The 24124-nt window shown below is 30.3% G+C and overlaps 2 long non-coding RNA genes and 1 other non-coding gene across 8 annotated transcripts; 2 read left to right on the top strand and 1 right to left on the bottom strand.

Annotated features, from left to right (window-relative positions):
• Positions 1 to 2631: 2631 nt before the first annotated feature.
• TRNAI-AAU (transfer RNA isoleucine (anticodon AAU)) lies at positions 2632 to 2705 on the top strand. The gene has a single exon. It is a non-coding gene; the product is annotated as a tRNA-Ile (tRNA).
• On the top strand, positions 2693 to 11178 carry LOC143249028 (uncharacterized). The gene is made up of 3 exons (XR_013027382.1): positions 2693 to 5912; positions 9313 to 9510; positions 11074 to 11178. It is a non-coding gene; the product is annotated as an uncharacterized LOC143249028 (long non-coding RNA).
• Positions 11179 to 11242: 64 nt separating this feature from the next.
• Positions 11243 to 23884, bottom strand: LOC143249027 (uncharacterized). Of its 6 annotated transcripts, none has more exons than XR_013027381.1 (4): positions 23429 to 23884; positions 22482 to 23008; positions 20679 to 20829; positions 11243 to 11963 (listed from the first exon to the last, which is right to left on the bottom strand). It is a non-coding gene; the product is annotated as an uncharacterized LOC143249027 (long non-coding RNA). The 6 variants fall into 6 exon arrangements; XR_013027380.1 differs by having other exon boundaries at positions 11921 to 17914; XR_013027378.1 differs by lacking the exon at positions 11243 to 11963 and adding an exon at positions 17924 to 19210.
• Between the last annotated feature and the right edge of the window lie 240 nt (positions 23885 to 24124).

The raw sequence follows: 24124 nt of genomic DNA, 5'->3' as shown, positions 1-24124 counted from the left end.
TTCTTGACTGGCCTCGCGCGAGGTTTGAGCTCACTTTTCACTGAGTACACCCTAGATTGTGAGACAGAGACACGTGAATATTAAAATAAGAAAGGAAGAGGCAGAACATATAAATGCAATGATACTGAAGTTAAGTATATTCGTTTATGTAGCCCTTGGGACAGAAGTAGACCTGCCACTGATCTCAAGCATGAGATAAACAACCATATATCAAATGACAGAAAAGTGTCTCTACTCAACGAAAGTGGAATATTTGGTTGTATATCAATTTAAAAACCTTTACATTGATCTCCAGATTTTGTCGAAAGACTAAAATCTGCCAAAAAATACAAAAAACTGGACTGTAGATGATTGAAAAAGTATAATATAGACGGATGAGTTCAAGTTTGTAATATTTGTTTCAAAGTGTAGATTGTAGTCTGATTGAAGAAAGGCGATAGGTACTTACTTGTTCCCCGCAAGTACAGCAGTAAGTCTACAGATTTACAACGCTATTAATCAAGTGTTCGATTCCCCTCGGTGGACTCAGCAGATAGCCTCCTGTAGCTTTGCAATATGAAAAAACACACACACACAGGTACTTACTTCAATGCATATCACCTATCATGAAGCATGGGGAAAGCAATATTAGGGTTGGAATGGTTCTGCTGAGGCGACAGGAGATATTCGTAAAATAGATGGAAAATAATGGGCCAGTACAAGTACCATCAGATACTGATCCGTCATAGTGTACCCAGTGGTTTGCGTATTGTTGGTAAAGAATTCTACTACCAAGAAGATAATGACCCTAAACACTCACCTAGCAGAAATTATTTAACTGAGAAAAGTTGTTGCAGTCATTTAAATGATACACTAGCCCCCACAGAACGCGATCTCAATCCATTTGAGCACACCTGGGATTTGATAGATCAAAATCTTGACAAATCAAAAGTTACTTTCAAAAAAACTTTATGTAAATATATTAGAGACATTTGGAGTAAAATCTCAAAGGACACTTTGATTAAATATGTTGGAACAACGCCTGAAAGACTCTGTAGAGAAAGGGAGACATATAACATATTAACTGTTTGCTGAACCAAAGCACTTCCACTGAGCTTCTGTTGTACTGGGTAGGGAAATAAATAAAATTTGAATGTTCTGTCTGTGATTTGCTTTCAATTCATCTTTGAAAGTAGCCTTAAATCTGATTTCTTTACTTTGTTCTAAACTTTAAAAAGAAAGCTCGACACATGTATGAATGATAATAGTTGGCTTTAATTTTTTATAATAGTTTTAGTTTGGCTTAGAGGATGAGACAATTGAGATGAGCCGATAGGTCCCTTATTGTCTCTGAACATTATGTTATGTTGTTTTATTTTGAACAGTACTGTACTATAATAAAAATATGCAATTGTTTATTTTAAACAGCCTTTAGGAAATGACGGTGCTGTTTTTAACTACTGACATCCATCATATTACTGATGTTTCTTAAATGTAAATTAATATAGTTTTTACAGAATCTAGAAGACTTTCTAAACTGCGCTTCTGGTATTAAGTTGAGAAAGTGCTTTTAAAAGTTCGATTGTATTATCTTGCTTATAATGAAGTAGAATATCAGGGAAGTTTTGCTACTTTTTTGTATTTTGTATTTTTTATCCATGACAAAATTGTTTGTCATTGCCCATAATTTTCAGCCAGAGTAAAGAGAGTCAATCAGCAACAACCTACTCACTATCTATAATCAGTGCGAAGGACGAACTGTCAATTTATGACGTTCCCAGAGCTTAAAAATTTGCCACTGGGGCAAATTGCGTCGTTATCATAACGTAAAAAAAATGTTGACAATTAGTATTTTTAAAATAGGGTTTGCTATTGAAATACATGAAATAATAATTCCAATACAACTGTAACACGAATATTAGATATGAATACTGAAAAAAAGTGACAGAAACACAGACATTTGATTTTAAAATAATAAAAATGAAATCGTAATATAATTCTAATAACATATGCTGATAACTGTTAAATTGAATTAGAGTGGCATTTTAGCGTTTCGTGACAACATACATGCATATCTCGGTATAAGCCGTTCAAAATTCTTTGCTGTCAGCTGGCGCATCCTTAACCTCTGACTTTATATTATTATACGTTGGTACAGTACCAATAAGTTTGTTATTTGTTTAATTGATTTTTAGCGTTTTTCTTATGTTTTCTAAATAGTTCCTGAAGTATAATTAATTTTCTCAAACCTTCATCATTTGACTCGAAGTTATGTATTGTTACAGCATATAACGTTGATTTTCAATTCAGTCAAGAGACTTATTTTGGTTTATGTATAAAAAGAGAAACAACAATATTAGTAACAAAAACATAAACAAAAATATATTTTGTTAATTATTTTAACTTTCTTGTACCCTCAGAAAATTAAATATATTTCGCCTTTTTGTGCAATAATTTTAGAATATATAGGTTTAATTCAGGAAAAGTATAATTCTTATACACAAAAAATACAAATAAAATATTAATTTTAAAATACTTTAGGTATTGAATTTCCCAAACCATTTTATGTTTTGAATCAAATAACATTCAAATTCATGTTTATATAACGACAAAAAAAGATACTAAAAATATAAATGTAACTACTCAACATAAGGCCTGTTAGCTCAGTTGGTTAGAGCGTCGTGCTAATAACGCGAAAGTCGTGGGTTCGATCCCCATACAGGCCAGAGCAATTCATTTTTTTTTTATTGAGGAAGAATGAACTTAATTAAAGTTTAATTAAGGATTTGGTAATTTGTTTTTACCGACATTTTTTTTATATATAATACCGTGTATTCGAAGTGAAGTAAATCAATAAGCTTAAAGTAATTATTGAAACACAAAATTCTAAATTTTATTATTATTGTATTTATAATTCTCTTTAATAGAAGTAAAATATTTTGTTCTTGAGTGCTTTTTTTGTCAATAAACAATCAGCAAGCATTATCACTGTACAATACTAAATTAAGCCTGAAAGCTAATGACATTGAAGCGTGACGGAGTAAGTTAAGTTAGGAGTCTACACTTTATAGTTACTTTTTAGAACGAAGCTTTATAGTTGAAGAAGTTACAACATTAACGGGTCTATGTACTTACAAAAAAAAGACACGTTAGCAAGTGCTATTAACACGGCTGTTGTGGTAGATTAAAACCAGTGTTTAACCTTTTTGGGGTTACGGACCCATTTTCACATAAATACATACACATACAATAATGGAGGAACAAAATCAATTTTTTGTCCCCAGTTTACTGACCCCGTGAAGCCATTCCATGGTCCATCAATTAACTGTTATGAACCTTCGATTTAAGCTGTGGCTAGACAGAGATGAAGGCTGTTATATTAGTAAAATTATGAACGCATACTTTCAGGAAAGTGTTTTAAAATCTAAGAATAATTGTTACTATTGTAGTGTTAGAAGTATCAGAAAAAAAACTGATGAATTCAAAGTAGTTGTGGAAACAGGATTTCGATATTATGGGTATCACTGGGACTTGGTTGGATTTGAACAATTTTTATGATAATTTTGTTTGAAATAGCATGTTATGGATTATTTACTATAGATAGAGTATTGAGAAAAGGGGATGAATAACTGTATGCAAGGAGTAAGTTTCATCTGGTTGAGTTGGAATATATTAAGAAAATAGCACTGGGTTTGAGTGAGTGTTAGTGGATTTAAAGGGAAAGTCGTTTTTAACTATAATTTGTTGTAGACCACCAACTCAGAATATGGAATTTCATGAGAAAGTGTATAATGAAGTCAGAATGGTAGTTGAAAAAGATGTTATGGGGTACTTTAATTTCAAGGATGTTAATTGGAAACGTTTTGCAGTTTGACAGTGAGAGGGATAGGTTTTTAAAGATTGTTCAGAATACTTTTATACACCAACTACTGATGGAAACTACAAGAGAAAAACTATATTAGATTTAATATTAACATGTAATGTGAATATGATAAAGTTGAGGTTGGTGAGCACTTATGTACAAGTGGCCATTACATTATTATGTTTGGGATTTCACCACTGAAGAATTTAAGAAGAATAGTACCCTGATTACAAGTTTCAGAAAACTCCATTTTGATGTAAAAAAGACATAATCTGGCTTCTGTAGACTGGACTAAAGAGTTGGAAGTGGATCTTGAACATATGTGGGAAGCATTTAGGAAAAAAACTGATAAGCAGACAGAACATGCATATTCACTACAGAAAAGAAATTAGAGCAGAAAATCAGAATAAACCAGTGTGGTTTAGTAAAGGTTTAAGAGGTTGTGTGAGGGATAAACATAATGCATTCATGAAAATTAAAATTACTGAAAATAGTAAGGACTTGCAGGACTATAAGAAATCAAGATGGTTAAGGAGAAAGTAAAAAGGACAAATAATACATGTGAATGAGGGTTGGCTCAAAGAGTTAAATGATAAGGAATTCTTTAGAAATATGATGGGTAAGCAAAATGTCAAGATGGGGATAAGGCCTCTGAAAATATTATAGTGAAGGGCTGAACTCAAAAGATTATGAGATGGTAATCTTAATACATTATATGAGTTCTTAAGTTTTTACAAAGGAATATACAGGTATTATGCTTCACCCAGGGCACTTAATGTTTGAGGAAAATATTGATATAAGAGATATTTTAAGTTCTTAAATTGTTAAAGAAAGTTTGGAAAATCTAAATATTGATAAATTCCATGGACCACACAACTTTTATCCAAGAAGTTTAAAGAAATTTAAATATTTTTATTTGTGAATTACTAGCTAACCTAGGTCATTGAGTCATAGAAGAGTAGAAGTTGGTTAATAGTAGTCCAATATTTAAAGGAGGTGTTGAACATTGTCCAGGCAGTTATAGGCCATTTAATCTTACATCAGTAGTTGGAAAGTTTTTGAAAAGTGTGATGAAAGATGTACTATAGAATCATTTAAAGCAGTTTGATATAGTGTCAAAGAGCCAGTATGATTTCAATAAGGGAAAGTCTTTCATTACAATGAGAAAACTACGTGAAGAAAAATGTATTCTTACGACGGTTGGTATGGGTATTAAAATTTAATTGAAATAAAGTACAGATAACCTAAGAAGGGTGAAATGTTGTTATGTATTTTATTTTAATGAAATGGAAAGTCTTGTTTAACCAATCTTCTGATCTTTGAGGATGTTACTATAAGAATTGAAGAAAGAAGAATTTTGAATTTGGTTTACCTTGATTTTCAGAAAGCATTTGATAAGTTACCTTGTAAAAGACGTGTTACAAAAATTAAACCTGTGTGTGTGAGGGAAATGTTATTAAATTGGAAATAAAACTGTCAGGAGTATAGAAAGCAGAGAATAGTAATACATAGAGTTAGGTATGACTGTGTGATAGTTACAAGTAATGTGCTTCTAGGCTATGTGCTGGGCCCTCTGCTGTTTATGACTGGTATTAATGATATGGATTCTGGAATGACTAATAAAAGTTTATAGATAATTTTAATATTTTTGGGTTGGCTACCTGTATCAAAGATACTGCAGACTTACAAGGGGATTTAGATAATTTGATGAACTGAGTCAGTATATTACAGGTAATGTTTAACTATTCAAAATTAAGGTGTTGCATGTAAATTTTCAAAATTCAAACTTAAAAACTATGGTTGAACAAAAGGATATTGGTGTTGTGATCACAAAATCACTGAAGTAATTTAAACAGTGTATTATAGCCAGCAGTAGGGCTGATAAGATTTTGAGTAACATCTATATAAATATTGAATATGTGATACGAGATATAATTGTTTTACTGTATAAATCATTCATAAAACCTTATTTGGAGTACTGTACACAGTTTTGGGCTCCATTCCTCAACAAAAATATTGAATTGTTCGAGAAGGTTCAGAGAAGAGCTGTCAGGATAATATGTTGGCTGGGGTACTGTCTCAGTTATTTTTTGGACGTGACATTTCATTAAGGTGTTTAACATTATAAGGGGTAGGAGTGTAATATAAAATATTTCTTTATTGATGTCAGTAAAGGATTATGGTAGTAAATATGATGATAAGTGTTGTGAGATCTGGTAATTTGTCTTGTCGTCTTTTTAAAATCAGTTTAAAACAATAAAAATGGATTGAATTGTTAAATTATTTCTTCAAAGAGCTCTTTGTTTATGAGTATGGAGATTCAGCATCACAAAGTGGACATGTTCAGATATACTCTGAGTGTCAGAAGCAGTTGAAAGACTATTTCCACTACAAGAACATTTTCTACACAATTACACCACTTCTAGTACTTGCACTGTCAGTAAAACATGTGCAAGACTATTATCTCTCTTTTCATGTTTTTCATAATTTTATTGTAACATTAATATAAGGCAAATAAAATGTTGCACATGAAACCACGCCACCTGTTTCCAGTCATTCGTTGCCCACAATTGTGTTTTAAGCATGAATGTTTTATATTATTTTATTTGCATGAACAGTTTTTGATGAGTTGCTGTTTGTTGTAATGTCATTTGTGTGGTATGGTTGGATATAATAAAATTCTGGCTATTGTTGAAGAATTTGGTAGTTCTAAACAATCCATTTCAATTTACCTGCTTCTTCATTTGTCTTTTCTTGCAGCCATTGGTGGAAATTTTTGTCTTTTCTATTCTGCATAAACTCAGACTATATTTCTTTGTCAGAACCCAGTGAAATAAATGGTTTCTGGGAATCATGCAGTGTTGAATGTCAAATCAGAAAGATTCTTGTTGCTGTCTATTTTCTTCAATTCTGACATTTTGGAACAAGTAATTACCAGCAATTCACATATGTTTTAGAGTGGTAGATAAATAGTGTTTCTCAAATGAATGTGTATATGTTTATGGAGATCTTTATGAAGTAGTGACTTGTGTATAAAGTTTTCACAAATACATAAAGGTAATATTTTCCAACCCACTTGAACTATGTATTTTTGCCCCATTTTTAATTAATAAGAATATACAAGATTCTTAGAAGCTGATCAATAGCTGTCTTGATAATTTTTATCCTGAAACAAATTCAAGTATGTATGTTGCTTTTGACATGTGACAGCTTTATCACAAATGATGTAATCTGACTTAACTATTCATTTACTATTTTGTTTTTCATTTCTACTTCTTTCTTCTTATTGAACAGAATCAGCTTTACATTTTGAATTATAGTGCTTATAACATTTAGAGATTTTTCTAAACTTTAAAATAAAAAAGTTATGATTATAAAACCATCCTGGTTTAAACAGTGTACTTTTGTATTGAGAAACATGTTGTCTATTTAAAATTATAGCCACTTGAATGTTGATTTAAAGCTTCTAAAATTGTAAAAAATGATTTTATTATGCCTATTTTAATTGATTGTTTTAGCAGTTAGTTCCAGTGATATGAATTCAAGTGTATCATAATTTGGCTGTTATTAGTTACATAGATTAGATCTGTGTCAAAATTTGAAAGTATATTCATGAGTATAATTTTGTTTTCCAACTCTTACATAAGATACATGACATTTGAAATGTGTATTACACAATTTAAAATCAGGCTTTTGGTTAATGTGGCAAGTTTAAGATCAGTTCAAATTAGTTTTGGTACATGACTAAAGATATAGGTGTGTAGGAACAAATGTAAGAAGTATGCTCAGGTCGGTCTTTTAGCTGAGTTTCAGGGTTAATCAAATTTAAATAGTGAAAGATTATGATTAAAATATTCATACTTAACACTTCAGATTTAGACAGTTTTTGTTTTCAAGAGCAGTAGGAAACATGCAGATGTATCGTAATCAGTTGAACCTTCAATTTTGCATATGTTTTGAAAATCTCTTTATCTTGTAAGATGGTGCCCATGAGAGTACACCATAATATTTTGGACAGTATTTGTCTTCAACATAGATGCAACTCTGAAGAAACAATTACTTGCAAGTTTCCTGATGTTTTAGGCAACCTAGTACATTATTTTGAGACCAACTATTGAGTTTATAGGAATCCATAGACCACCATACTTCCAGTGCTTTATGGTCACTTAACACTGATGTATTTCAATAGCCTTTTACATGTCCTTTGATATTTTTCTCTTCTCCTTTCTCACATTAGGTCATATGAGAATTCTAGCTCAAAAGCTATGATATAGGACATACTTATATCTATGATTAAAATTTTCATTTCAAAATAAAATTCAGATAAATTCTTATCTTTATCACAGTCTTCTCCTATATGAAAGATTTGTACCTTTTACACAAGAAATATCTGTCATACTCTGCTTTCTTGAAACTCAATTTTCTCATACATGCTTTCTCACTGGAGCTGAGTGATTGCCATTATTTGATAATTGATCAATCGAGAGCTACATTAATCAAATACATTAAAAACCAGTTGTCTATGTTCTAATAAGTAGTTACACAGAAAAAAAAGTTTTGGTTATGGGATCTAGTCAGTCGTTCAAAATTAGTGATATTGGCTAATAATCTCAGTAGCTTTGTCATAACAAAGAGTGAGCTATTTTGTGATAATAATTTCATTACCTATATAGGTGAAATAATTGGAAATGGTAATTTTGATTAGTTTCCTGATAACCGATATGATTGAAATTTCTATTAATTGAGTGTTGGAATGATGAAAAAACAGTAATAATTGGAAATAGTAATTTTGAGTTTCACTTGCTAATCAGTGTAGGAGCATGAGAGAGAGATCAACAAACACAAATAGGTCAGTAACTTTGTAGTTCATCAGGAGACAAGTTAAAATATTTTTGTAGAAGTATTTATTTAAAGACTATTTTTATATTATGTTAACTTTATAATTTCTGTTGTAATTTGTTTTGTTAATTGTTATTTCTTTAAACATTTTTGAGGAAAACAAATACCTGCTCAAATTTTATTGTTATTCTTACTACATGAAAATGGAATTTAAGATTGCTATGAGAAATAGTAGCTCATTGACAGTTTAGTTATATATTAGATTTTTTTTTTATTGTGATTTCCATTGGGATAAATTTTATAACAACTGCCTATATTACTTCACTTCTAAATGGCACATTTTAAATTAATTCATTTTCAATCATTCTGTTAAAATGTTGAAGTTATTTTTATTAGAATTATTTTTGAACCTCTAGTGTCATAATAAATTTAAACTTACCACATAATATGAAGAAAGTAGTACATGTATGTGTAATGTTTCAACGTTTACATCTTGTATGTTATGAACCTGTTAAGATTGCTTTGTCAAAATACATTTTGAAACAATTATATGGATGAAGCAGAAAAACCTTGGTTAACAAATATGTTCATTTCTACATCTCTGTGGATCAGTTGTGTGTTTTAATTTACAGTTGCTGAAGATCTGGGAAAGTAAGCTCCAGTGTCTCCAACTCTTTTAACATGTTACTAATTATAGAGAAGAATTTCCTGACGTTTTTGTCATGGAAAGACTGAGTAGTAAAGACCAGGAATGTATGGAAACTGATACTGGAGATATTACAAACCTGAATGTGACAGTTCTGTCTAGTGATAAAGTATTCTGGCTTTAGGTAGGTTATTTAATTGGAAAACGCTCTTGAGATATGCTTCAGAAATTATTCTTTGATTGTATATATATTGAAGTAACTTAGTAGTTTCATTACAGTTAGTTTTCCTGGAGATATCTTTCCTTTTTCACTGATATTTCCTGAATTTTCAGTGTTAATCCTGTCCATCCCTGAATATCTTATCTTTTAAAAGTTTCTGTATAATTAATCCAAATTTGCATACAAAATAAAATTAGAAATGTCATGAATATGGTTTCAAGTTTATTTGTCTGAATAGAATAACTCATAAAATTCCAAATTACAAACTGTAAGTTTTTATTTGGCTTCCTCCATCAAATTTGTAATGTTTCATTATATTTCCTGCATTCATTGATACAATTTTTCAGTATGAAAACAAAGCTAAAAACCTGTAAACTATGATCTGTTTACATTTGTATAATATCTACCTCTGACCTTGTATTAAGAAACCTGTAAACTTTGTTGCTTCTTTTTACTTATTAACTCAAATAGTTGAAAAATACAGTTTTTTAAGTTCATTGCAAAAATGTGCAAAATTTTCTTTTTTGTCATTGATTTGTAATAAAGCTTCCTTCCTCTTTTATATGAAAAGTTTTAAGAATTCACTGCTACATTTTGGGATCTTGAGGTTGTGCAGAGTTAGTTCCTTAAAATAATGGCAGAGTTTAATAGTTTTGTATGAGACGAAAAAGGTATGTGGACTTCTCTGCATTATTATTTATTTTGTTAAAGTAATTGTTTTTGCAGTTTGTTTTGTATACAAGAACTCATTCCGTTGTAACTTGAGTCAAGCTGGGAGCAGACATTTTGTACAAAGTGGATTAGGTGATTGTCCAGATCATGACGGAGTGTATTCCTTTTAAATACCATTTCATAAATTAGTAAAAGAAAGGAGAGATAAGTTTTATTTATAAAATAAACTACCATTTATTTACATTTGTATAGTATCTACCTCTGACCTTGTATTAATAAAGATTTATAACTCACAAAAATCACAGTATTTTAAACAAATGCTTTATACACTAGATAATGATGGAGTGTACGGAAATATAAATTTTATTTCTTTGGTCAGTTTATGATTTACAATACAATAGTGACCATATTTAAATATGTTATTTTACTTAATGGCTCTTTTTTAACATAAATATGAAAGATAAATATTCAGGTGAAAAGTATCTAATGCTGGTAAACTAAAAAGAAATAATTTATTTCAAGTTATATTGACTCTAATGCATATGGAGGCAATATATTTTGGCTTAATTTTCATGTGCATGTTAAAATGATATGATTACTAATTTGCTGTGTGTTTGAAGGTAGGTGCTTTTATTGGCAATCCAAACTAAAGCATTTCTAATCTTCAATGGTGAAAATGTGGAGATGAAAAGTTTCTGGTCATTTACTATTATGAACCTATATATTTTTTTTCTTTGCATTTTAGCTCTATTAGCTGTATACCTTTGGAAAAACAAAAATAAGATTTTATAATTTTTTCATACATTATTTAACAATACTACTTTAGCATGTTTTTTGTTTCTCAAATTTCAATAGCTAAGTCAAAATGGTTTGTTTGCTGTTGAGGCTGAGGCTACAGAATGGATGATTTGTGCTATGACAACTGTGGGCATCAAGACAGTGATATTTACTTGAGTAATGGCCATTTATCTTTAGGCTATCATAGATTTTATAAAAATTAACATTGAGTGGCAAGCAATAACATAAGCTAGAACTTTATTTTTTCATATTTAAAAGTGAATTTGATATATTGGGAATATGGTCTTCAGATGCAGAAAAGTTTTAAATAAACAAATCAAAGAATGACTAATATTGTTTTAATATTTAATGTGCTTGTAGTCTTAAAACAACAATCAATTTTTATTAAAGAAAATAACCCTGCTTTTCACGTTACATTCTGCACTTGGAAATTAGAAAGGTAAAAACTTTGTAAAATAGTAAGTTACTATATTTTAAGAACTCTTTTGTTCTTTCCATAAAAGTAATAATCATAGTTTCAATATTTGTATAGGTGATGGTTTATATACATTTGAGTTATAGAAATATATGTGAAACACTTAGCAACACAATCTAATTTATTGTGATTTCAAAGAACAAGCTTAAGTGAATAGTGTACTGTTACACACTCCTTATTATTCATATTAAAGTGCTATTACAGCTAAAACATTTGTCTATGATATTATGTTTTCCAGTTTATGATTATTTTCATCCAAATTGCAGTTCATTAGCATTGACAAAGTTCTGACATCTTAACATATAATGTCTAACATTTCTTGAAATTATGCATGAAACTTTTTGATCAAACTATCTTAAGAAATGTTATCTAAAACATAGATTACATGGAAGGCAACAGAAGATGAAACTTCATTCTGTCAAGAATAAGCCTTCTTTAACTATGAAAAAGCCCTAGGAATTTGTGGAGGAATCTGATAAAGATATTTTGGTTTACTTGGCAGAAGATAACTGGTTGGTATCTAATCATGTTTTTATAATTCATGTGCAATACAATTTGTATGCAAAGTGTCATATCACTATTTCAAAATGCAAATTTTATTAAAGGACTGCAAATAATCTTGTTCACAAGAGTTTGTGAACAAAATTTGTTAATGTTTATTTGTCTTAGTGCATAGATATACAATGGGTTTTAGGCACTCTGTCTACTGCAAGAAATGAAACCCCAGATTTTAGCATCGCAAACACATCACTAAGTAGTGGTGCAGTGTTAAAGAAGTGGGGGAACATGTTTTAAAAGTGTTAGTATTGTTTATATTTACTATCACATTTCCTATATATTAAAACAAATTTCAGAAATATTAGCTATAAATTGTAATGACAAGACATTGTATACACTGTTGTCTGGTTTCTAGTTTTCAATCATAGACTGTGAAGTTTAAAGAACATCGGATTTATCACATGGTTGATTAACACCTTAGAATTTGTTTCCCTTATTATCAGGTTCATGATGCTGAAGCCTTTCACATCCAAAAGAACTCAATGGGATGGTTTTTCAACACCTAATTAAAGGGTTCAGATTAGATGTAATTTGGTGCCCAATGTTGTTCAGAAATTCTTTATATGCAGCAATTGAGTTTGAAAATGACATTCTGAAACATTTATTTTTCAAGGAGTTCTATTTCCTTTTCTTCAAAGCTTAGATTTTTCTCTGCTGACCACTTATTGAATTCTAAAATACTTAGCTTCAGAAATTATGTTTAGAATGGAATTAGAAGTGCCTGACCTTGGTCCAGTTGGTTCATGAAAAGAATCTGTAGAAAAGTGTTGTCTCATATTGTTCATGATACTGGTAACAACTGACTATGATTGATTGAAACAACTTTGTTGCTATCTGCTGTCATTACACTGTACACAAATACTCTGTCATTATTTCTGTACACAAAGATATTTCAGGATATATTTGTTTAGAAACTTCAGCCATAAAGAGTTACCTTGTATAAGACTAGTTGAATTCCATGTTCATGAAAAGTATATTAAATAAATGATTGGTCCATGTATGACAGACACTGCAACAGCTCTATGTAGAGAATCACAGAACAATTTGTTCTGGAAACAATTTCTAAGATACTTATTCAAGAACTGAAGAAGAACCAATTTGTCACAGATTTAGTTACAGCTAAGTTTATCATAGATGCTAAATCAGATGTCAAGTATTTGTATACTTGCAACAGCAACATTTGTTTTGAACACACAGGAAATTAGACCACGACATCACTTACAAGCTAAAAGAACTTCAAGATGCAGAAATGATGCCATAACTTGCTTTGTGGAACCTACAAACAAATGATGAAAACCATTCACACATTGTCAGTAAGTATAATTTTAGAAAATAATATCAGCAGAACATGATAGAAGATTTTTGTTACTTTGAATCCACTGTTGTTATTTGGGTAATGCACCATGAATCAACATTCATCACAAATTAAGGTTGCATGTCCTGCAGCTGTAACCAGAACATTAAAATCAGATAAATTGTGTTTCTTTTTCAAATAAAAGAGCAGTGGAGTTTATGTATTACCACTGTTCAGAAATCACTATGATCACACTATCGTGTATAAAAGCTCAAATGTTTTCTATCTTGCATATTAAAGAATATTTGATAGTGTTTTCAGATCAAGTGGTACAGTGATAAGTCTTAAAGGGGAAAAACCAAGCTTCAATACCTGTGGTGACTGCAGCTATAGTGTACAGGGCGGGCCCGTAAGTCCCTACCCATCCATATGTTATGGTATATTCAATTACGCATGTATTATAAATTTGTTTCTTTTTTCTTCAGAGAAATATGGCCAATGTAAGCCCATGTTGAGGAAAATGTCTCACAGAACATGGTATCGCATAATATGCAGCGAGAATGAGGGACAGCACACAGATACACTGGATACACAAGATATATGGATGGGTAGAGACTTACAGGCCACCCTATAGCTTCTTGCTTAACTTAAAATAGAAGCTATTTATTTTTATTTCAAATAATTGACATGATTTTTATTGAAAAAAAAATATGAGGGCTGTCTGCACAAGCTCTTCCCACTTTAGTGCTGAAAGACTAGAGGGAAGGGAACTAGTCACTCCCATCACCACCCCCACCAACTCTCGAGTTATTCTTTTTCATAACAATATCATGTAGAAGAAATGATTTTAAAATCATACACAGTGTAAATAATGATAAAGGAAATTAAAATATTTAATAATACATCAAGGAAATTACTAATATAATTTATATTTATTCTTATGATAAATTCCCGAACCCTAATTATATCAAATGTTTTAAATCGGATGTCTTTATTTCAATAAGACCACACTGGAAGATTAAACTTTTTATTGCCTTTTTAATTACGATATTTTTCCTATCTTTAATATATTGTATTTTGCATTTCAACTTCTGATTATTGAACCCATTCAGTTAGAACACCAAAAATGAACAGTACCCGAATAAGGATCAAACATGAGGATTTGTAAGGTACAAGTAGTGTGTTTTTACAAATTTTGATGGTTAATAATTATCACAACAATTGTGTAGTTGAACCTATGGTTGTCTTTATATGGTGATTAAGATGTAAAATAAAAATACCATATGAATATTATGTTTTAATAAAAAGTCTGAACTAAATAGAAAGTTAAATAAGAGAACAATATCAATTTCATTACTATTCATTATATTCCTTATTTAGTTAAGAGAAAAGGTGTACAAACTTTATTACATGTGGTTTAATTTTTCTAAATAAAATTTATTAATATTAAAACTGTTTGTTTGTTTCTTTTTCTACAGAAATGAAATCCTATGAAGTTCTGACATTGATATTCCTGTTGAAGTCGAGAAACATTTAAACTTCAATTAAATATAAAAATACACAGAAGTGAATGTAACAAAATCAGGATAAATTTAAGGTTTTGTTATGAGTTTTAAAATCATTAAATTATTTACAGTAATTTAGTTACTCTTTCAATTGTCCAAATGAAAAATGGAAAAAATTGTATCTATGCGTAATGGCACCTTAGGATTCGAGGATTTTATTACAAAAAAAATTTTGTTGTGGAGGAAAACAGCACTACCCAAAGAAAATCCTGAGGGCTTAAAAGAATGTGCTCCAATATTGCCCTCTGGAAACTGAAAAGAAGAGAACACAAACGTTATTATACATTAGGTATAGTTGTTCATCTTAAAATGGTCTTGGATGGTGGTGATGCTGGAAACGTCTTCCTAGAATGGTTCTTCAACTTCGAAATCAAAATGAATATGGGAGCTGAAAGTTTTCAACATTGGTTCTGTAACCAACATCGGATCTGCTGACTGCATTACTAAATTGTAGTTTATTTTCACTAACGAATAATTAAGCAGCATTCCACATCTGAAACACTAAATAGAGGGCAGTAGGGTTTAAGTATGATAAATGCAAGATATTGCATGTGTGTTATCATAATTTCAGTTAAGCATAATTGGGATAAGAATAACCTTAACAGTGTTATGAAAGAAAAGGATCTTAGTGTAATTAGTTGATCAGTCTCTTAAACCATTAAAGCAGTGTGCTATTGCTACTGATAGGGCAAACAGAACTTTAGGTTGTATCTAAAGAAATGTTGAATACTGGTCTGAAATATACAACTCCATTGTATAGTTCACTAATTAGGCCACATTTGGAGAATTGTGGACCTTTGGAAAGACAAAACATTGGTCTGAATGGTTCAAAGAAGGCTGTTGTATGAGAAGAGATTAACTTCCTTAAAAATGTTTTGTCTCTGAAAAAAGTTAAAGAGGACCTGATTGAGGTGTTTCAGATTTTAAAAAGAACTGGTAATGTTCATGCATCAACATCTTTCATACTTCACAAAAGAATTATAGAACTTGGGAACACAAGTATAGATTTATGGAAGATAGATGCAGTCTTTCAACTAAATTTATATTTCAAATAGGATGGTTGGCTTACTGAATGGGTTGTCTTCATATGTTTCAGGGGAAATAAATTTGATTGACTTTTTAAAATAAAGTTTGATAGATATGTGAATGAAAAGGGCTAGCCTTGAATTTGTTAATTTATTTATTTAATAGTTTTAGTTTGGATGATGAGAAAGCTGAAATGGATCAACTTGTCCATCATTGTACTGAAACACATTACATTATTTTAAAACCATGTTTCAGTATTTGTGGGGGAAGTACAGCACAGATAGTCCATCATGTAGCTATATGCTTAACTATAAACACACAAAGTTTTTACTTCTAAATTAAAAACGACTAGTACAGATATGTAGCTTTGCTTGAAATTTAAAAAAAATCACCTCAGCTCTTCTGCCATCTAAACTAAACTAAAACTATTTATCAATAAACAAATAATAAAACACCTAAAGCCACTCATTATCATTCATACACTTAAAGCTTTTTTTTTAAACTGACTTAAATTTATTGTATCCAGAACACTAAAAAGAAACCCATTCTCAAGACCAACCATCCTTTATGAAAAATAAAACTGGACTTAGCTGAAGATGACTCTTACCCTGCCAAAATTTTTAACTTTGTCCCCAAGTTCTTGTACTCTGTTAAATAAGAAGAAATGATGCATCACAACTTTCAATTCCCATTATAATCTTAAACACTGCTATCAGATTTAGTCCAATTTTTTTTCTTTTTTCAAATGAAAACAACAGTGTAGTTTTCACCCCTTCTTATAAGACAATTCAACCATCCCAGATACAATACTAATAACTCTCTTCTGAACCCTTCCAACAATTTAAGGTATTTCTTAAAGTAATGAGGCCAAGACTGAACAAAATATTCCAAATGCAGCCTAACCAGCAACCTATAAAAAGAAATAACTTCTTTAGACTTGTGTTCAATATTTCTGTAGATACAACGTGAAAATCTCTTTGCCCTACCACTTAGTAACAACACACTGCTTTGGCTTTAGGGACCAATCAACTATTACACAAAGAAAACTTCTTTTGTGACACTGTTGAAGTGATTACCATCCAACTTATACATATGGATCAAATTATGATAAACCTTATGCATTGTCTTGCATTTATTATAATTTAAGCCCATTTGCCATTTATTTCCAGAACTCTCTAAATGATGAATCATTTTGTAAAGCAGTAGCATCCTCTTCATAGTTAGCAATACATTTAAATGTCTATAATATTATTCAAGTAATTTATTGTCTTTCTTCATCTGTATCTTGTTGTAAATATCCCAAGATCCCAAGAAATCCCCGAGATATTCCACTTCTGACATTAATCCAGTTGAACTGAATTCCATTTGAAAGAACTCCTTTCTTTGTTCCATCTAGCCTCTCTTCTACCCAATTAACTTATTATTCACAGTCAAAGAGAACTTTTTCCCAGCATTTTATGTGTCACCTTGTCAAATGATTTCTGATAATTCAGATGTAACAAATCTAAACTTTTATCATCATCTACATAAGCAATGACCTTTTCAAAGAATGTTAAAAGATTCCTATGGTAATATTTTCCCCATAGTGTGGACTTTTCCATAACATTTTAAACTTTATTAAATTACTTCACAAAGCATCTTTTTTCAGACTTTCAAAAATTTTTCCTAAACTTAAGATTAATAGGCCTATAACTACTGGTATAACTGCTATCACTTCCCTTGAAGATATGAATTACATTAGGTAATTTCGAATTCATTAATACTTGTTAACTAGTCAAGAGCTTACAAAATATTGTGGCAAGTGGCTCAGATATCCAATTATGCCAAACTCTGTGGGAAATATTATCTTACCCATGAGCCTTATCGTACCCGTCTAAACTTCTCAATTTTAACAAGCTCAGGATTTATGTACTTATCTTGTTCAACTTTGTTTTCATCTATCAATTGTTCAGATGAAGAATACTGTTTAAAGTGTTCATTCTAAAATACTAAAAGAGAAAAACAATTTAATAACCTAGGCAATTCATAATTATCAAATCCAAGCCTTTTGTCATTCCTCAAGAGACCTATCCCCATCTTAACATGTTTTTACCTCTGATGTACTTTTAAAATCCTTACTAATAATTTGTTTTCAGTTGAAGATTTTTTCTTACATATATTTGGATGTCCTAATTTCCTGTTTGACTAACTTTATTGATCTTCTATAATAACAATTAGTTTAAATTTCTTGCACTTTTCTTGAATTTTATCTCTCATATCCTTTCTAAGGCAACCTGTTTTTTTACTTGTAGTTAACCCTTTTCTTTCTGTAAGAATTATATATTTATTTTGAGTGTGGAATTTTTTTTAAATAAATTTTCCCCACTTGCTTAGCTGCTCAATTCACAACAGATAATTCTTGTTGTATCCCTTCAAAATGTGCTTTTTTGAAATTTGAAATCAAATACTATTATTTCTTATTTTCATATGCAGTAAAACATTAAACTTAATACAGCAATGATAACTTGTAACTATGTCTTCCAATTTTCATCCTCTGAACTATTTCTATATTAAAAGTTCACAAATCAAAAATAGTATTATTTCTACTAGGTTCCTTGGCCAGCTGGTGAATAAATCAATCTTGAACAGTTTCCCTATTCTCTCTCTCTCTCTCATGGTTTGACTCAAACAGTTAAATATTAAGTTGTATTTCAGGATGGCTGCTATGGGTATTAACTTCTGATCCAATAAATTTCATACCACTTTCAGCCAATTCCAACTATCATCAGTAAATCTGAAGAAACATATGTCATCATAAATACCATTTAATCCTGAGCACTTTAGAAAGTGGATCTTTTGGTCTTTAGAAGAAAACATTCACAGTTTATCCCTGAAGAAGAAAAGTCCACCTTTCAAAATATTAACATTATATTGTTATTATTTTGTATCAAGTCTTCTTGAACCTATGTGTTTTTTTGAAATCATGAAAAGTGTATTAATAGTGTATTTAAGTTTCCACTCCTACACAAGCCTAATATTTATATAGGAAACCTTAAAACATACATATATACGAAGATACTGATTAATTCTTGTGAATTATTTAACTAGATAAACTATAAAACTATCTAAACAATAAATGTTTAACACAGTCTGTCATCCAATCTACCATTTCTCTTTAGGGCTTATTTAAAGAAGATATGTGCATCTAAACAGTCATTGTTTATTTGAAGCTACACAAGGGGATATATGTGCTCTGCTCACCACAAGTATTAAATCCAGGTTTCTTGTACTGAAAGTCTGCAGATATAAAGAAATATAACAATTCCAAAAGGTGTAATGCATATCACATGAAAGTTACACTAAGCAATAATAGTGAATACATTAGTTATCTTTCTATTGTAAATATAAGATATGAAGGGTTTTAAATACAAAGTACAAGTGAAAAAACACCTAAAATCTCTCTCAAAACATATAATTATGTTATACAATGATTTTCACACACCTTACTGGTAAGGTCGAGTACTGGATATTGTTATTCATCTGTGATGCAAACTTATTCAGATAAACTCACATCCTTTTCAATGGTAAGAGACGGCCAAGAGTTGGAGCTAAGTGACACTGACTAGCTATTTTATCTCTAGTTTGTCACTTCAAAATAAAGGACAACTAGTCCAAATAGTTCTCAAGTAGATTTTCACTAAACTAATAAATAACCAATATATCATATACAAAAATGTATAGTCTAGTATCTAACAATACATTTTGAACTTTTGCTTTGCTTGAAAAGTAAAATCTTAATGTGAAATGAAAAAAACATTTTCAACAAATGTAATTTACATACATACTATACTATTTTTAATAATTTGATCAAGCTGGTATTAGGTATAGTTAAACATAATGTAGTCTAATACAATGTATAACCACATGGTGTTTATGCTACATAAATAAACAGTCTGTAAACTACTAAATATGAGAATTTTAATGTTACTGATGTGTAAAGTTTCCAAGTTTAGACTAATGAAAGATTATCTACCATTGTATAAGTAATATAAAAAACATCAAATGAAATAAATATCTAAAAATAATGAATATAATTAAAAATAGACCTAAATGTAAGAGACAAATCCAGAAAAACTGCATATTGACATGTTTAGTGTAAGGAAATTAACAAAATATTATATTTATAAACAAATTTATTCCTAAAATAACTGATATTAGCAAAGATGCAACTTTCTACTCTACCCAAAGTGACAACATATATATGTATGTACATTTTATTTCTTATTTACACTTAACATCTCCTCACACATTACAAATTTCGTTCTGTTATTACTGTTCAACACAGCCAACTAATGAAGACTACAAATAGATATCTTCATTTCTACTTCAATATTGGAGAAACCAGTCGAAAAAATATCAAATTTAGAAATAAATTTTGGTCCATTAAATGATTACTATTTTTACTTTATTTATGGCTACTATAAATTTACACAAATAATGGAATGAATTTGCTCCAAACAATGAAACTGACTTCTTCAGTAGTGGGCTTATGCCTGATAAATGGGTCTAATAATGTCTATATCAAAACAAAGTAAAAGCTACTTCAGTTGTCTCAATTTATTTACACACCAGCTTGAATGATTAGTCTCAAGTTTCATAGCTGTAAGAACTTTGATAACAATTGTCATGACAGACAAAACCTATTTACTGATTGAACCAAAAAACTGATAATTGTACACTATTAATCACATCATATAAAACTCACTCTTTAATTGCATATATCCTGAGAACACACAGAATCCCTGGAGTGAAAAACATGGGTTTTGTAGCTGCCCCTTTAACGCAAGTCCATTAGTTCACAGTATTTGTACGATTCAGGAGGAAACCCTTTCATCTCATCCCATCTTCTCAATGATCTAAAAATATAATTACAATATTACTTTCAAGTACAACTGTTTGCAAAGTCACCTGCTACATCTGCACTAGTCATCCCTAATTAAACAAGGAAAGACTAAAGGGAAGTTACCTAGTCATCACCACCTACTGCCAAGTCTCCTACAGTTGACAGGAAGGTTAAAAGTTTTTATAAGATAGGATTTGTAGTTTTGTCCAGTTCTATTTAATATCTTTTTGTAAGGGTGGAGGTTAGGAGTTTTAATATGTAGAAATGTTTGGGTGGTTTCATTTCTACTTCAATAAAATTAAGGGTAACTGCCTTCCCACAACTGCTCTGTAAAAACAAGTGTTCATTATTCAACACTTTATTTGCACCATTTAATAAACATATTAAACCCTACTATTAATATCTATTAAATACTAATATTATTCCAATAGAATGTTGGTGTTTTAATTTTAAAACTTACAATATATTAAAAATCATGCATCAGACAATTCTCACATTTATGCATGTATTTCATAAAGTTGTTATTAAACTAACAGCACAAGTGTTAATAATATTGTGTGGTGATTACATTTTTGGTAGATAAATTATTTACTACAAGAAGGACCAAGAAATAAATTTTGTTTAAATTTCATGCAAGTGTATAATTACATCCAGAAATACTTGATTAAAACTTTATATATATAATTTAGTTTTTAGATTGCAAATCTACACAGTAAATCAAAGTATATTGTGCAGAGTTGGAACTTTATTTGTGTCAAGTACAAATATTAACACTAATTAAAGAACCTCTCTAAATTACCAGTTTGGTGTTTATATCTTGATAAAATATGTGAAAATCATTTCACGTTGTAACTTTTTAGTTAAATGTATAATTTCAAACTAACCAATGTTGTATATTATCCAAAGACATTTTGAATAAATGGTTGGATGTTATAAATCAAACACAATACCTCACTGTTGATAGCATCATTTCAACAAAAATTTTGCTGGTTTTCACAAAAATTTTTATATCTTTGTGAGATTACATCATGATCAATGTTCTAAATGACAAAGAAAAGGGAAATATAATGTTATTACAAACATCATAAAATATAACCAATGTCCAGTTTTCATACTGCCTACCTACTTTCAATATAAAGCCTCAGTATCAATAATTCAGCCATCTGATATTTTTCAAAAGTAAAATTTGCTTATATTCCCATGTTTCGTGTTAATGTGCAAAATATAAAAAGGCACATTTTAAAACACCTATGAAAGGGGAAAACAGATTCACTAATTGATTAATTAGTGCTATATGCCACTTTGAACATAATTTCAGTTATATCATGGTTAACAGAGGCTGTAATTTAGTGATAACATAAAAAAAAGTTGCAACAATAAATGAAAAAAAACAAGAATCAGCCACATCTGGTTTTTAAACAAATAAAAAAACTTAGTATTTTCTTCCAATCCTTTTCTGTGCTATAATTTTCCAAAATATGAGACATATCTAAAGGAATTCATGAGTCCTAGGAAGTAACATTTGGAAAGTGGCAAAAACATAAATAAAAATAAGAATTTATTGCACATCCTATCAATATCAAAAGTTTACCTGAAACTGTCGATGAATAGAAGATCATACATAGCAAATTTTAAAAAATACAATACCTTAACAACTTTAATTACCATTTTTGAAGACTGTCTTTTCCCTTTCTTTTTCCAACCAATTCCTCCAGCATTCCTCAAAATATGTTATGTTAAAAATTGGTAATGAGCAAATACATATACAAATTAATTTTACCATGATTTAAGCTGTAACTACATTAGCCAATTATCTCTGAGGTCCCATTTTAATAACCTCCATTTATATTTATATTATACAACTGGCATGTTTATCAAACAATTATTTGATGAAACGGTTTAACTGTTAACAAAATTGGTATCTTAACTGTCAATAAGTTTATACTAAATGCCTAAATAACACATTCACTTTATTAACATAAAATTATATACAATTAAAAGATGTTTCGATGATAATATTCAATTCTACAAAAATATGTTTTACATATATATATTTAAATTTTTCCTCAACTGCTCTGCAACCTTTTTCATCTTCCTCCGCTAGTACAGCGGCAAGTCTCAGGATTTACAACTCTAAAATCAAGGGTTGTATTCCCTTCGGTTGGCTCAGCAGATAGCCTGCTGTGGCTTTTCTATGAGAAAAACAAACAAACAAAACCTTTTTCATCAGTCAGTCATTTTTATTATTCACCTCATTTATAGCCTCATCAAGACTATTTCTCATGCAGAAAACTTATGCAGTATCTTAATTAATATTTTCTATCAAGAAACAATACATTCAATTTCAGGATAAAATCCACATATTTTTTTTTTTATAATTGTATTCAAACTGATAAATGTTCACACTGTTTTAAATATACTGTAGAAAAAGAACTGTATTTCAAATTAATATTTTTTTACGCATGAAACTCAACAGAAGCCCATACAACTTTAAATTGTAGGTTTTTATGTAATGTACAATAAACTATTTTATTAGTGCTTGATTTGATTGAAAAATTCAAGTTTTCAAATATTCCTTTTGTGCTGTTCGTTAATTTATTGAAATAACTTACAAAACTTCCTTTACCAAAACATGATTATCTTCCTGATTTCAGTGCAGTTTGCCACAGTGCTCTTCTGGAGTGGTATGGATAAAGAAAGCACTAGTAGAGGAGCGAACAACGTTTCGACCTTCTTCGATCATTTTCAGGTTCACAAAAAAAAGAAAGGTTTACTGACCACATGTTTGAAGACGGTTGTGTAATTGAGTGTAGGCCCGGCATGGCCAAGCGCGTAAGGCGTGCGACTCGTAATCCGAGGGTTGCGGGTTCGCGCCCGCGTCGCGCTAAACTTGCTCGCTCTCCCAGCCGTGGGAGCGTTATAATGTGACGAGTGGTCAATCCCACTTTTCGTTGGTAAAAGAGTAGCCCAAGAGTTGGCGGTGGGTGGTGATGACTAGCTGCCTTCCCTCTAGTCTTACACTGCTAAATTAGGAACGGCTAGCACAGATAGCCCTCGAGTAGCTTTGTGCGAAATTCCAAAATAACAAACAAACAAAACAAAAAATTGAGTGTAGGAATGTAGAGGGCTGGCTTATATGTTGAATATATTTATTAATATAGTTTGTTTTGAATTTCGCGCAAAGATACTCGAGGGCTATCTGCGCTTATTAATATAGGTATAAAGGTGTTCCTTTGTATTGGTTTATTTTGGGCTTTAGTTGTAGTATAATTAAGACTTCTTTAATTTTGTGTTTGTTTGCATTTGTT

Source organism: Tachypleus tridentatus, chromosome 4 (genome assembly GCF_004210375.1).
Source record: "Tachypleus tridentatus isolate NWPU-2018 chromosome 4, ASM421037v1, whole genome shotgun sequence".
Classification (NCBI taxonomy): domain Eukaryota; kingdom Metazoa; phylum Arthropoda; class Merostomata; order Xiphosura; family Limulidae; genus Tachypleus; species Tachypleus tridentatus.
Note: the sequence above shows the minus strand (reverse complement) of the source record. Positions and strands in the feature narration are given on the sequence as shown.